Source organism: Lactuca virosa, chromosome 5, assembly GCF_052849685.1.
Source record: "Lactuca virosa cultivar CGN04683 chromosome 5, Lactuca_virosa_CGN04683_v6, whole genome shotgun sequence".
In the NCBI taxonomy this organism is placed as follows: domain Eukaryota; kingdom Viridiplantae; phylum Streptophyta; class Magnoliopsida; order Asterales; family Asteraceae; genus Lactuca; species Lactuca virosa.
This window is the reverse complement of record NC_136430.1, coordinates 379,171,562-379,186,751: the sequence shown is the minus strand read 5'-3', so window position 1 is coordinate 379,186,751 and position 15,190 is coordinate 379,171,562. Positions and strand designations below refer to the sequence as shown.

Sequence of the window (15,190 nt, the reverse complement as noted above, 5' to 3'; positions counted from 1 at the left end):
AAGTGCATCATGTTTGTGATTTTCTTGATATTTACGATGTTCTTGTTATCCGTTTGAAGGAATGGTGCCTTATAGAAAGCCTTCAATCCAAGAAGTTCAAATGTGTCAACCTCCAAAATATTTTATTCAAAATTGCAAAGTTAAAGTTGTCAGGAATGATGTTGTTCTTAAATTCAAAACTTCAAGATCCAAAAAGATGAAGAAGAAGAAGAAGAAGAAGAAGATAAAAAACAAGAACATTTGGGTTTCTAAACACAATTCTTCAAATGTTGTCTTGAAGCCGAAATCAATGACGCAAATTTGGGTTTATAAGCAACAAGCATCAAATGTTGTAATGATTTTGAAATCAAAACCCAAAATTGTTGAAAATTCTCAAATTCGTTATGAAGATGAAGTTAGATTTGAAAAATGAAAAGAATGGATTGTACAATGTGCATCGTGGGTGGTACAATGTGAAATTTGGAGATTTTCCAACCAGAGAACCGAGATCTTCCACGATCGATTTGAGTATTGCAAATGGAAAAAGGATTATAAAGAAGATTTCTCAAATTGTCAAATGGATTCCAAAAATTCATGTTGAGATTGATACCCTGTTTTTGATGATCCGATGATGAACGAATCCGGTTTTCTCGAAATTCAATTCCAATCATATTTTCAATTCGTGCTTTCGTTATTGATTTTTTGATCGTTTTCACTCGTTGGATCTAATTTGTTTCGAGCCCCATTGATGATCCAATAATTTTTTTAGATCAAGCCTAAAACCAATGTTGTAATCTGTTCACTGTTCATCTAATTCGTATTTCGATCCCAACCTAAAATCTCGTTATTGTTCATTGATTCAAGCCCAAACATCCGATTTGTTACTGTTCACTTTTTCATTTTCTTTGAGTTCGCATCCACTCATTTGAGCACAAATAGACATATTGAGATGTCTGGATTCGAATCGTATTTTGATGATTGAATCGAAAATTTGGAATAGAAAAATAACGCTTGATTGTTAAGTAATCGAAAATGTGAAATCGATTATGAAGGCTGATATCGATGTCGATGTTAATTTTGGGAAAAAGTAAATCGAAAATATGACTGTAAGGAACAAGATTGGAAACGAACGATCAAGATGAGTTGATTTTCGCATATGAGATGATTTCTTCTCTATTCAAGTTCGGTACGTGAAAGAAAAGTCAAACAAAGAAAGCTAATATTGATATTGTGGAAGTTGTTTGTCGGGAACAAAATCAAAAAATGTGTAGTTATTCTTGGGATCGAACATACATAGTCAAACGTCACACAGTGCAGGAATCGAAAGTATTTGAAGTCGATTTCGATGGTGGTGATTAAGATTCTAACGTATTTACTTGAAGTCGAAATTTGATTGATTTGTAATCGATTCAATGGAAAGCAATTTTGTTTGCTTGGAAACGAATCGAGTTGCTTGGTGTTTTCGGGTCAAACTAATTTTGACTATTGTTGTCGTTTACAAGTCGAAATTGAAGACATGGAGTCGAAATGCTCGATTTCAAGCTAGTCACATAATTATCTTTTCGCATCCGAAATTGAATGGATGAAGAATTCTTGATTTGGAAATTGAATGTGAATCGAGAAGACAAGTGAGTTTGCGCTTCATGTTAAAGTCAAACTAAAGTCGAAATCGAAACTGATTTCGATTTGGACTAACTTGGAATCAAATGGAAAACGTGTTGGGATCAAAAGCTTGAAGCATCAGGAAGATGAATTCAAGTCGACATTGTACGCACTTGGTGTCGAATTCGATTTCGACTGATGTTGATGTAAATTGAGTTTCATAGTCGAAAGCGTAAATCGAGGTTCATGGTCAAATGCACTCATTTGGAGTCGAAATCGATTTGACTAAGTTTTGAACGAGTCAACATCAATTCGAATCGTGATGTTGGAGTCGAAAGCCGTTGGCTTGGACACGAAATCAATTGATTGGAACGGATTTCGATGGTATCGTTTGGAGTAGTTCGAGTTGAGAGTTCTTATTTCGAATGGTGATGATACCGTTCTATGTTCGTGTTCTAGAAAATAATTGAGGAATAACACAAAATTTCGCATCCGAGTCCTCACAGTTTCAACGAGTTGGCAAAAAATACCCAATTTCGATATGGGGATAGTTTTTTGTGAAGAGTGAAGATGTTTCACATCGAATCCCTAAAGTTTAAGAGTTTAGACAATTTATACCCAGTTTCGACTTAGGGGTATAATTCTGTGAAGTAAGGAGAAGTTTCGAATGTGGTCCCTGCAGTTGATGCGAATTGACACTTTATGCCCAGTTTCACATTTGGGATTAAGTTTCGCATTTGAAGCTGATTTGTCGCAACAGGTCCTGACAAAATTTGCAAAATCGACAGGTTTTACCCAATGTTCGAAATTCTTGCAACTTTCACCCTAAAGTCGAAATTTTCACAAAATTTGAAAATTATTCTCAGCTTTTCGTGATTGTTTTTGGTGCAATATTTTCGTGGTTTCATTTTTGTCACACATCGAGGGGGAGTTTTGTCACGTTTATTCCTCGAGCGCTTCTCATCCATTGTGGGTTTTATAATCATTTGTTGATTATAAAAAGGGGGATAATGTAGAAATGGGTGTTCGAAGATTCTCAGATATTCCTTTTCAAAGCAGATTTAAAGACCGGTGTTACTTCGAGGGGGAGTTGGTCTTGATCGCTTGGAGCTTGTTTGGAAATTGAAGCCGGGACATCCAATCCTAACTTTGAGGGGGAGAATGTTAGGGTGTAAATTCTCCTTGGATGTGGCTTACTCTCTTGTTATGTGTAATGGGTTGAGTCTTTCCTATACATAGGAAGTGAGTAACTTCCATTTATGTAAGAACCATTATGGAACCCATTTGATGTGATATTATTTTTAGAGAGAGAAACCATTACAAGACCCACTTTGTAAACTCTTTCTATTCTAATGGAGCTTAAACAGGTTTATTTACTCTTTGTGTTCCTCATGATCGCTTGATTCACTTTGATCTTTACTATTCCGCACATGTCATCATAATTGGGTCACTACATCTACTAGAAAGAAGGGGTGTGATGCATGCAATCGGTCGAGCTCAATTAAGTGTTCCCAAAATACCCATACATGTTTATTGATTTAGTATATGAATATGTGAATATCATGCTAGATTAGGGCTAAGGATCTATTCAGAATTGTGTGATAATGGAGATGTAGTGTATGTTACTGTATGAGCCTTTAGAACTGCATGCTAGTATAGATTATATATGATATGTTAGGATGGCCTGTTAGGCAGTGCTCTAGTTAGAAATCGATGCTCGAATGTTGCTTGCTTTGTGCTTTTAGGAACCACACCTAATACTAGTTAACTATCAAGCGAGTATGCTAGGTTACATGTCACGGAAATTAGATAATTTTAGAAGGTTGTGTTTAACTCTATTGCGCAGCTCTTGTTTGAGTCCAACCATTATATTTTGATACCTTTCATTCAAAGAATTATCTAGTGGTGGTGACATGTAATTATATTCGTAAGGTAGTTAGCAGGTATTAGTGGGGGTTTCTTTTGCAACTGATGGTGGAGAGTAGCGGGAAGGGTATCCTAGGAGAACCTAGGAAGCATGTTGGCATTAGCAGATGCATTATTTAGGGAGTCACTTAGGGGAATTAGGATGACTCTTGAGGAAAGTACAGATAGGTGTGGAACGTAGTATTGGGCCCGTATTACTGGAAGCATAAGATCCATACTTTATTCAAGGGAGTCATAAGGATACTAAGGGTCCTGCTCGGTGTGAGATTCTTCAAGTGTTTTCTAGATGGTTTAAATTGTTTATTTTCAGTATGGTGGTCACTCGAGGTGGTTCAGGTCCTAGTGAAGGATTGGGTTTGGGCTCTGGAGCCGGATCCTTGGATGATCAGATGCAGGTGTTCATTTTGTCTGAGATTACCCGCAACATTTTGGAGCAGACTCCTTAGATCTTTGGTTCGATCAAGAAGGGCATTATGGAGTTGATGGATAAGTGTTTGTGTGCATTTCGTGCTAAGATGGTGGCATTGTTGGGTGCACGCTCTCTGACTTTCCGAGAGTTTCGTGCATGTGGGGCTCCTGAGCTCCTCAGATTGAAGGACCCCATTGCTAGCAGGCGTTGGTTGGCGGACATAGGGAATGCCTTCCGAACTAGCATCTACCCTCAGGAGTCGAAGGTCAGATTTGTATCACGTCTTTTGAAACACCGAGCTTGCGATCGGTGGGAGGAGGTGGACTATGCTTTGGGAAACAAGGCAGTTGAGACGATGTCTTGGGAAGACTTTGTTACGAGATTAAGAGATGAGTTTGTGCCCGTGCTTGAGGTTCAACAGTTGGCGAGGGAGTTTCAGGACCTTCGCCAGACTATCGAGATCGTGTCGGAGATCACCGTCATGTTCTGTGAGAGAGCTTTGTTGGTTCCGCAGTATGTGGCGGACGAGGAGACGAAGAAGGCTCGGTACCATGATATGATGAAGGATGAGATTCGGGAGTTTGTGAGTATGTCTAGTTGTAAGACATTAGATGACATGATATGTAACATTTCGTTTAAATTAAATAAAATAAAAAAATAAGTAGCCCTAGACCCCGAGATGTAATTATATCATTTTCTTATGTTATTTTATTGTTGCCCTAAATTCGTAGTAATTCAGCAAGGCATTAGTTTTGGGAGCTAAATGTCATAATTTTTGGAATATTGGGGGTTAAATATAATTTAGGAGTGATTTTGTAAAGATTTTTGAAGGCATGGAGTGTTTGGTAATTATTGGACTTAAATAGAAAGGATTTTAGAATGCTGAGGGCTGAGTGGTAACTTATTGGGCTTAGTTTGAAAAAGATTTGGTGGGAGGGACTAAATTTGGAAAAATAAGCATAAGTTTGAATGAGAGCACGGGATTAAACCCGGTGCCTTCTTTCCCTCTCGTTCTCACGGATGAAACCCTAAACCTAGAAGCTCTTCAACAACCGCCATCTTATGCCTCTATCCCTCCAGCCGCCGCCGCCACTGCTGTTGGAGCCGGGAACCACCAGTTGAGTGTCGTTGTTTTGTTGTCGGCGAAACCAAGGATTGCGAAGCCGACGTGCATCCGGTGGACAGTGAAAGATTGGGCTAGCTTGGCCATTTGCGGTTGTTTCCGGTGATGGATAACCACCACCTCCCCGCTGTAATCATTCCTTCTTCCTCTTTTTCCCGTCGTCAGTCGCACCACCGGTACCGCCAAGCGTTTACGCTGTCACCGACGTTAGCGCAGTTGTTACCCGCCATTCCGAGTCGCTGCCATCGCCGTACGCCACCAGGTGGGTGGTTGTGTTCATATTCCGAGCAAGATGTGTGTGTGTGTGTGTGTGTCTGTTTCTGCTGCTAGTATGCATGTCGTGGGTGTATTCTGCTTGGCCGAACCTCACAAGTGAAGCCATCACCACCACGGTAAGGTGGTGGCTATCGACTCCGACCACCGCCTTCCGCCACGAGGGTGGTTGTGTGTGTGTGTGTGTTTTATTGTATGTGTGTTTCTTTTGGATATTATGTTGTATAATCATATTTTATGGTCGGAATAATCAAGGAAAATCCACCACCACCAGCCGACGTGTTGGGTGGCGGTGTGCATTTGTGTGTGAATGGATTGCTATTTGAGATATGCTTGGACATGTTTTGGTCTACAATCATAACCACCACCACCACGAGGTGGTGGCTGCCGTCGTGATCCGCCGTTGACCACCACTACCCGAGGTGGTAGTGGGTGGTGCCCGACTTAATTAACACTAAATAACCAAAATAATTTAACCATTTGTCTAATTGGCACGCGATTGGGTTGGAAACCCTAACTAGGGTTTAGAAAACCCTAATTTTGGATATATTGGTTTTGGAGTTTTTGGTACCCGCACTTTGGATCAATGGAATTGAATTATGAATTACGCCTGACCACACCGTATGATTGACCTAGTAGAATGATGGACTTAATGGATTAAGTCCTTAATGGGTTAAGTGTTTTTAAGTAACCCTAATCGTTATTTTATGTGGAAACCCTAATTTTGTTTGGGCTTCAGTTGGGCCTTACTTTTGGGCGTAGGTGTTTGGGTTCTAGTTGGGACATCTGAGAACAGGTGTATGAACTAGGATAAGTGGATGGGCTTTTGGGTAAGGCCCATGTAAGGGATTGGGTCCAATTTGGAAAATTGGGCCATATATTGGGCCTTGATTGATTATTTGGCTTTTGGGCCTCCAGAGTTTGAGTTTGGGCCTTGGTTTTGGACCAAGTTAGGTTAGGGGTAAAATAGTCTCTTTACCCCGAGTATGGAGTTATGGTTATGCATTGGAACCCAATTATTAATTGGGTGTTGTCTTTGTGATGCTTGCATGGAAGACTGCGGGGGTAGCCGTAGCATTCACTAGGTTGGCAGATAGTGCTAGAGTGTTGTAAAACTGCGGGGGGTAGTCGTAGCATTCACTAGGTTGGCAGATAGTGCTAGAGTGGTATAAGGCTACCTTTGGTCATGTAGCATTCATTTTTATCCTTGGATTTGGTGACATCAGGATTCGGCGTATGGACCCGATCGGTTAGATCAGAAGGTCGTTAGAGCCACACTGGCAAGATAACTAATGGCAACTACTGATAGATGAGGATTACGTTCGGAAGTCATGAGGGGCGGCTGTATGGTAGCCTTTGGCTCAGTAACCAGGTAGGAACTCGGTATTTCAAATGAGTAGCAGACAAATTGAGACCAAGGAGGCCTCGGTGGATTTTGGAAAGCAGCCAGGTGGGAGCATGTTGCTTCGAGCAGTTTCAGTGTTTCGGGCAGTATTAGTTTTTTAGGATTTCATGTATAGATGGATTAACTGATTTCTTGGGTTATGCTAAGTCATTCACAACAAGATTAAATAATCTCAGAGTAATTGATTTAATCCTGGTGCGCAGCTCTCGTCTGACTCTAACCGTTACGGGGGTTAGTCTCCCACTCGGAGGATTATTTGAGCCTTGGCCAAGTATAAGTGATATGTAGGGATAATTGGGTATGTGATTCCGTTTTCTAGTGGGAACCTCAAGTTATTAGAAGTTACATAGTTAGCTGGGAGATGAGGGAGCGGGATTCATCAATAATAATTTAGTATACATGGACTGTCAGGGAGTCAGACTTTATTGTTGCGAGAAATTTAGATTTCAGACTGAATAAATGTGATTGTTGCAAGAAATTCATTCATCTGTGGAATGTACGGTCCTGCGAAGGATGGTTTCGATTGCCCTGGGAAGCCTGGGGTATGCTCAGGATTGTGGCCTTGTCGCTCAAGTTGTCTGGCGTGTCAGGAATGGTAAGGAATGATTTCGAGGACGAAATCTAATTTAAGTGGGGGAGAATTGTAACATTCCGTTTAAATAAAATAAATAAATAAATAAATAAGTAGCCCTACACCCTGAGATGTAATTATATCATTTTCTTATGTTATTTTATTGTTGCCCTAAATTTGTAGTAATTCAGCAAGGCATTGGTTTTGGGAGCTAAATGTCATAATTTTTGAAATATTGGGGGTTAAATGTAATTTAGGAGTGATTTTGTAAAGATTTCTGAAGGTAGGGAGTGTTTGGTATTTATTGGCCTTAAATAGAAAGGATTTTGGAATGCTGAGGGCTGAATGGTAACTTATTGGGCTTAGTTTGAAAAAGATTTAGTGGGGAAGGACTAAATTTGGAAAAATAAGCATAAGTTTAAACTCGGTGCCTTCTTTCCCTCTCGTTCTCACGGATGAAACCCTAAACCTAGAAGCTCTTCAACAGCCGCCACCTTATGTCTCCATCCCTCCAGCCGCCGCCACCGCTGTCGGAGCCGGGAACCACCAATCGAGTACCGTTGTTTTGTTGCCGGCGAAACCAAGGACTGCGAAGCCGACGTCCATCCGGTGGGCAGTGAAAGATCGAGCTAGCTTGGCCATTTGCGGTTGTTTCCGGTGACGGATGACCACCACCTCCCCGTCGTAATCACTCCTTCTTCCTCTTTTGTCCCGTCGTCAGTCGCACCATCGGTACCGCCAAGCGTTTACGCCGCCACCGATGTTAGCGTTGTTGTTGCTCACCATTCTGAGTCGCTGTCGTCGCCGTATGCCACCAGGTGGGTGGTTGTGTTCATATTCTGAGCAAGATGTGTGTGTGTGTGAATTTCTGCTACTAGTATGCATGTCGTGGGTGTATTGTGCTTGGCCGAACCTCACAAGAGAAGCCATCACCACCACCGTGAGGTGGTGGCTATCGACTCCAACCACCTCATGCCGCCACGAGGGTGGCTATGTGTGTGTGTGAATTTCTGCTACTAGTATGCATGTCGTGGGTGTATTGTGCTTGGCCGAACCTCACAAGAGAAGCCATCACCACCACCGTGAGGTGGTGGCTATCGACTCCAACCACCTCATGCCGCCACGAGGGTGGCTATGTGTGTGCGTGTGTTTTATTGCGTGTGTGTTCTTTTGGATATTATGTTGTATAATCATATTTTGTGGCCGGAATAATCAAGGAAAATCCACCACCACCGTGAGGTGGTGGCTGCCGCCTTCTGCCGCCACCAGCCGTCGTGTTGTGTGGCGGTGTGCATTTGTGTGTGAATGGATTGCTATTTGAGATATGCTTGGACATTTTTTGGTCTAGAATCATAACCACCACCACCGTGAGGTGGTGGCTGCCGTTGTGAGCCGCCGTTGACCACCACTACTCGAGGTGGTAGTGGGTGGTGCCCGACTTAATTAACACTAATTAACCAAAAAAATTTAACCATTTGTCTAATTGGCACGCGATTGGGTTGGAAACCCTAATTAGGGTTTAGAAAACCCTAATTTTTGATATATTGGTTTTGGAGTTGTCAGGACCCGCACTTTGGACCATTGGAATTGAATTATGAATTACGCCCGACCACACCGTATGATTGACCTAGTAGAATGATGGACTTAATTGATTAAGTCCTTAATGGGTTAAGTGTTTTTAATTAACCCTAATCGTCAATTTATGTGAAAACCCTAATTTTGTTTGGGCTTGAGTTGGGCCTTCCTTCTGAGCTTAGGTATTTGGGTTCTTGTTGTGCCATCTGAGAATAGGTGTATGGACTAGGATAAGTGGATGTGCATTAAGGTAAGGCCCATGTAAGGGGTTGGGCCCAATTTGGAAAATTGGGCCATATATTGGGCCTTGATTATTTTTTTGGCTTTTGGGCCTCTAGAGTTTGAGTTTGGGCCTTGGTTTTGGACTAAGTTAGGTTAGGGGTAAAATAGTCTCTTTACCCCAAGTATGGAGTTATGGTTATCCATTGGAACCTAATTGTTAATTGGGTGTTGTCTTTGTGATGCTTGCATGGAAGACCAGAAGGTGGCTCTTGGCACTTGTCTGTAAGACCCAGGGGGTGGCCCCCGGCTTGGCAAGAAAGACCACGAGGCGGCCTGTGGCATAATGGCAAGACTATGTGCGGCACATAGCACCTTTATTGATTATGATATATGTATGGCTCACGGTTATGTATGGCATGTATGGATCAGTTCATATGTATGGTATGTGGTACTTGGGGAACTCACTAAGCTTTGTGCTTACGGTTTTCAATTTTGGTTTCAGGTACCTCCAGTTTTCAAATAAAGGAGCTCGGGACGATCGCAGCGGATACACCTATGTTTTCCGCAATATGTGATTTCTGGGAATGAACTCTGATAAATATTTTATTTAAAATGTTTTTCAATGTGTGAACAAAGTTACAATAGTGTTTTAGTTAAATTAAAAATGAAATTTTTACCCTGAAATTTTGGGATGTTACATGATAACTCGGGCTTACGAGCGGGAGATAGATTTGGAGATTGTGAGGAATAGGAAGTCGGTTCAGGTGCAATTATCAGAGGGATCGGTCAAGAAGCCCAAGGTTATTGATTCATAATCGAGAGGCCATCAGGGACGAAGTCATTGTATCAAGTGCGGAAAGCTCACGACGAAGTTTGTAGGATGGGTGGGTCCAGCTGCTACAAGTACGACAAGACCGATCACTTTAGCAGGGATTGCTCTACCATCCATGTATCTAATATGATTTTCTTCCATTGCAATCAGAAGGGCTACAAGAAATTCAATTGCCCGAGTTTGGATGGAGGAGCAGTTGCAGTACCCTCTCCGGCGACATTGAGGATCACCGACGGCTGCCAGGGCAAGGCAGATACGCTAGTTGTGAGGAGTCAAGCTGCCTAGTTGTCAGCTGAGGAGGCTCGTCCAGCCCCAGATATAGTTACGGGTATGTATTTCCTCCCTATTTCATTATTTTCTTTGATGTGTATGCTTATTATATATAATTGTTGTTTATCCATAAGGAATATTCCAAAAACCCTAAAAAACCTCCTTAATTTCGTTCAAGGGGTTGGGAGGTTCTGGAATACCTTCTTTTTCAACTATTGAACAATTACAACTTCAGTCCTTACACTTTTAATTATCAAATTAATCCTAAAATTAATTCCAATTAATTTTTAATTAATTATTAATTAAATAATACTATTTCCAGTTAATATATTATTCATATAATATATTAATAAATCATTTATTTCAATTTCTAATTAATCTATTAATCATATAAAAAATTAACAAATCAGTCTCTTCCTCCAAAAGTCATTCTATCCAAATACGAGTTTTGAGGGCAACCCAAAACGATTTTGCTTCTAATTCAAGAATATACCAATTTAGTTATTGTCTTAGACACCTTAATACAAAAGTCTCCCACTTGGATAAGTTTGTAACTACAATTGCAAGTATAGACTTGAAATAAACTACAATGAGTGCTTTCCAAAGCCACTGCCAAACTCTGATATAAATCAGCTATTGGCCCTAAGATAAGTGATCAGTTGTTCCTTCGTTCTTCAAGATATCGTATGGACACGATACATGGATCAGAATCAATCTCATTGTCCAAAATTTTGTTTCCCGATTTCCCGAATAGTAAAGACTTGATTGGACTTGAAATTAAAGACATCAATTAGTCGTGGTTGGGCCTAGCACTATATAGTCATCATCAAATCATCGAGGGGCCAAATGATATCGCTTTTCCTGTTAGGGAAAAAGGAACGAATTACATTGACTACACAGTCATACAATTCACACATCAAATCACACATGAAATTACCCTTTATAACATCTAGTTACGAAATGTGTTTGATTACACCAATGCATAACTGATCCGTAAACTATGAACTATATATCTCTGTTTTACGAATAGAATATATTATCGTCTTAGAATTACTCGTGACAAGATCCATGAAGTAATCTCTAAGCGTCGGTTTATCCAATACGTAAAATCCATGTTTTCAAAGTACTCATGAATATTGTAGCAATTCAAATTGCAATGTCTGTCTTAACTCACTACTTACTTCCAAAAGTATGAACGACTGTGGAAGTTTGAATAATTCAAATTACTCAAGAAGTGTAAACATGCAAAAAGAAACACAAGAATAAATAATTGAATAAGGCAGTACGATACTCATAAATGATTCTCTATTATTCATTCACCAAATCAATTACATTTATTTTGTTACAAGTTTCAAACATATCACCTAACTAATAAAACTAATATCGTCTCTTAGACTTATGCTTGGATCTACCATGATCATTTGGTTCTTTTTTCAAAGCAACAACGCCTTCATTATCAAAGAACAGTTCCATAGGTTTCTGAATAGTTGGAACGACTCCGAGATCGCCGATAAAGTTCTTCAGCCAAGCCGCTTCCTTGGATGCTTCACTCGCTGCAATATACTCAGACTCACATGTGGAATCATCCACTGTGTCTTGGTTGGAACTTTTTCAAGTAACCGCTCCTCCATTCAGTACGAATATCCAGCCAGAATGCGAACATAAGTTGTCTCAGTCTATTTAAAAACCGACATCGCTGTAATCGCTCACTCTTAACGTATCACTGCCGCCAAGAACTTGGAACATGTCTTTCGTTCTTCATAGATACTTAAGAATATTCTTCACCACAATCCAATGGGAACTCCCAAGATTTCCATGAAATCGACTAACCATGCTCAAAGCATAAAACACATCAGGGCGAGTACAGGTCATTACATACATGATCAAACCACAGCTGAAGCATATGGGACACGACTCATTTCAACAATCTCTTCATCAATACTTGGACTTTGAGTCTTTCTCAACTTGATAGTACTATGAATGGGCAATTCCCCTTTCCTTGAATTTTGCATACTGTAATGCTTCAGTATTTTATCCAAATATGTACTATGGCTGAGACGAATAAGACAATTCTTTCTATACCGATGAATTCGTATTCCTAGAATATAGCATGCTTCCACTAGATCCTTCATAGCGAAACACTTCCCAAGACAAGACTTAACTTCTTGCAAGGTTAGAATGTTGATATTGCCATATTTATACACATTTTTAGGCAATATTTGAATATAATTTAATACATATTTTGGTTATTTGCAAAGATAAATGGTACTTATAAGAGTGAATTGCATTTTACATCCAAAAGAAGCCATCTTGAAGCATAAGGACCAAAAGCGACAAGGATCGGAACTTTGGAGGTTTAAAGCTTAAAAGATGAAGAATTCATCAAAAAGACAACCTCACAATGTGAGGAATCATGTCTCACAATGTGAGTACTAATTTTCTAGAAGATAAGCATCTGGAGGCCAGAGTCCGTGTTCGATACAGATTGGGACTGATCTCACGACGTGAGAAGACTTTTCTCAAGACGTGAGGAGGGTAATTTCGAAAAGTATATATATCCTTGGTCCTTATGACTTTAGGAGGTTGGCGGAAGAGAATAGAGAGTTCAGAAGTCGATTTTCAGAGAAAAAGAAGGCAGAGAATTAGTGATAACATCCAAGGAAGGAGAAGAGGTTAAAGATCATAAATTTGTTCTTAATTTGGTACAATTACTATGCTATTATTAATGAAGACTATGTTTTTGATTGTTGTTATGAGTAGCTGAATCTAGCTGCTTCTATTTAGCTAGATGAAGCTTGAACTCATGGTTTAGTTATTTTATTATGGATTTCTCTAGTTGGTATTAAGCTTGTGTTTGATTTTTTATACCTAGCATGCTAAAATTTGATACTTAGATTGCTTTAATTCATATTCTGTGTAGTTTAGTGAACATTAACCTGTATGAATTTGATTACCTAGTAATTTAGTGACCATTAGATTATTAGAGCTAAGATCAAACCAATCTTAGATAAGTAGTTAAAGTATTTGAATTTGTTTGTGCTGGAGAACATATATTGTGAACATAATTGTGTTTGTTAAATCAATCTTACATAGCTCCATTTATAATTAATAATTGATTATGTGTTAAATTATGTGTGACCATACATAGTTCTACATGAATTAGTTAAACATTAGTATATTTGGAACTAAATTACTAATAATATATTAATTGGTAACCAACTTGAATTATCCATAATTAATATCTAACCATTGAGGAAAAGTGGATTCGAACTAAACAGAAGTGTTCTTAGTAATTGATTGAATTTAAATAGTTGATTGTTTAAGTTTGTCTGAACTTGCAAAATCAGATAAAAACCATTTAAACCCTTGCTTAGATTTTTAGGTTAATTTAGTAGCAATTAGATTAAATAACTAAATCTGTTCCTTGAGATCGATACCCGATTGTTTGTGTTATACTATTTGCGAAAAGGTACACTGTCTTAGTCAACTAGCTAGTTAGATAGTAGGTAAAATTAGGTGTAGTAGTAATATTTTGACACATCAAGTTTTTGGCGCCGTTGTTGGGGAACGACTTATTTGATTATTAGTTTAATTGCTTTTAGTTATTCGAACCTTTTTGTGGGGTAAAAACCACAAAAAGTTACTTTTGTTTCATTTGTTTATTTTAGTTTTTTTTCTCTGAGACGCAACCACGTCATGGTAATCTTCACCAAGTCGTGGTCTCGCTTCAGTAGTTTTTCGTTTATTTGTTTTTTGTTCCTTTTACGCGTGTTTTTCTAGTTTTATCTTAGCAGGAAAAAATGGGGGGCATCACGACCATGTCAATGGAAGAGTACAAACGACATATAAGGAACGCCAATAGATGGGGTCTTGATCCACCAAAAATCTCAGCCACGACAAAGTTTGAACTTCCGAGGCACATTCTCAATATGTTAAGGGAACTATCTTTTTATAGGAAGGAGCAGGAGGACGCTCATGAGCATACAGAAGAGGTGGTGGAGATTTCCCATTATTTTAATGCACCTAACGTGAGTAAAGATGCAGTGATGCTTCGACTTTTACCGGTCACGTTGAAAGGTGAAGCTAAGGAATGGTTAAAATCACTTTCCTTTGGAGCAATCAAGACATGGGCTGATTTTAAGACCGAGTTCATAAACCAGTTTACCCCACCTTCAAAAATGGAAAATCTTAAGAGAAATATCTAGAATTTTCAACAATTAGAAGGGGGGTCGTTATATGAAGCTTGGGAGCGTTACAAGAGATTGTTAAGACATTGCCCTCAACATGACTTCATTGTGCAACAAGAAATTTTGATATTTTATGATGGAGTCAATGTGTGTACTCGCCAATTTCTAGATTCGCAAGGGCCCATGACCAAGAAGGATCTAGCAACAAATGAAGCTTTGATTGAAGAATTCGCTAAGCTTTCAAGAGAGTATCATAACTCAAAGGAGGATTTCACTAGAGGAAATTCAAGTAAAGATGGAGGTCAAGATAATATCAGTGCAATAATTACAAAGCTCGATGCAATGGAAGAAAAGATCACAAAAATGGGTGGATCATTTCATGATAGATGTGGAGCTTGTGGGGGACCCCATTCTACTAAGGATTGTGAGTATTTAGGATTGGGAAGTGTATAGGAATTTTAGTCACAAATATGCGCATTCAGGTCTTGGTATAATGGTTGAGTTCAAAATGGATTGCTTCATGTGATGTTGGGAATGAAAGTTTGACTTAAAAATAATTAGTTTTGCTTGGGAGCAAACAAAAGATAAGTGTGGGGTATTTTGATAGTGCCATATTTATACACATTTCTAGGCAATATTTTAATACATTTTAAGCTATAATTTAATTAATTGCAAAGATATTTAATACTTATAATGTTTAAATTATATTTTGCAGCCAAAAGTGGATATTCTCGAAGAAAATGATTGAAACCGAAAAAAGCTGGATAGTTGGAGGACTGGAGCTGAAAAAGATACAAAAAGGACGTTGTTGGACAG

General features: G+C 39.2%; 1 non-coding gene across 1 annotated transcript; it reads right to left on the bottom strand.

Moving 5' to 3' along the window:
- Positions 1-14,369: 14,369 nt before the first annotated feature.
- LOC145117852 (small nucleolar RNA R71) lies at positions 14,370-14,478 on the bottom strand. Its single transcript, XR_013712846.1, has one exon. It is a non-coding gene; the product is annotated as a small nucleolar RNA R71 (small nucleolar RNA).
- Positions 14,479-15,190: the final 712 nt, after the last annotated feature.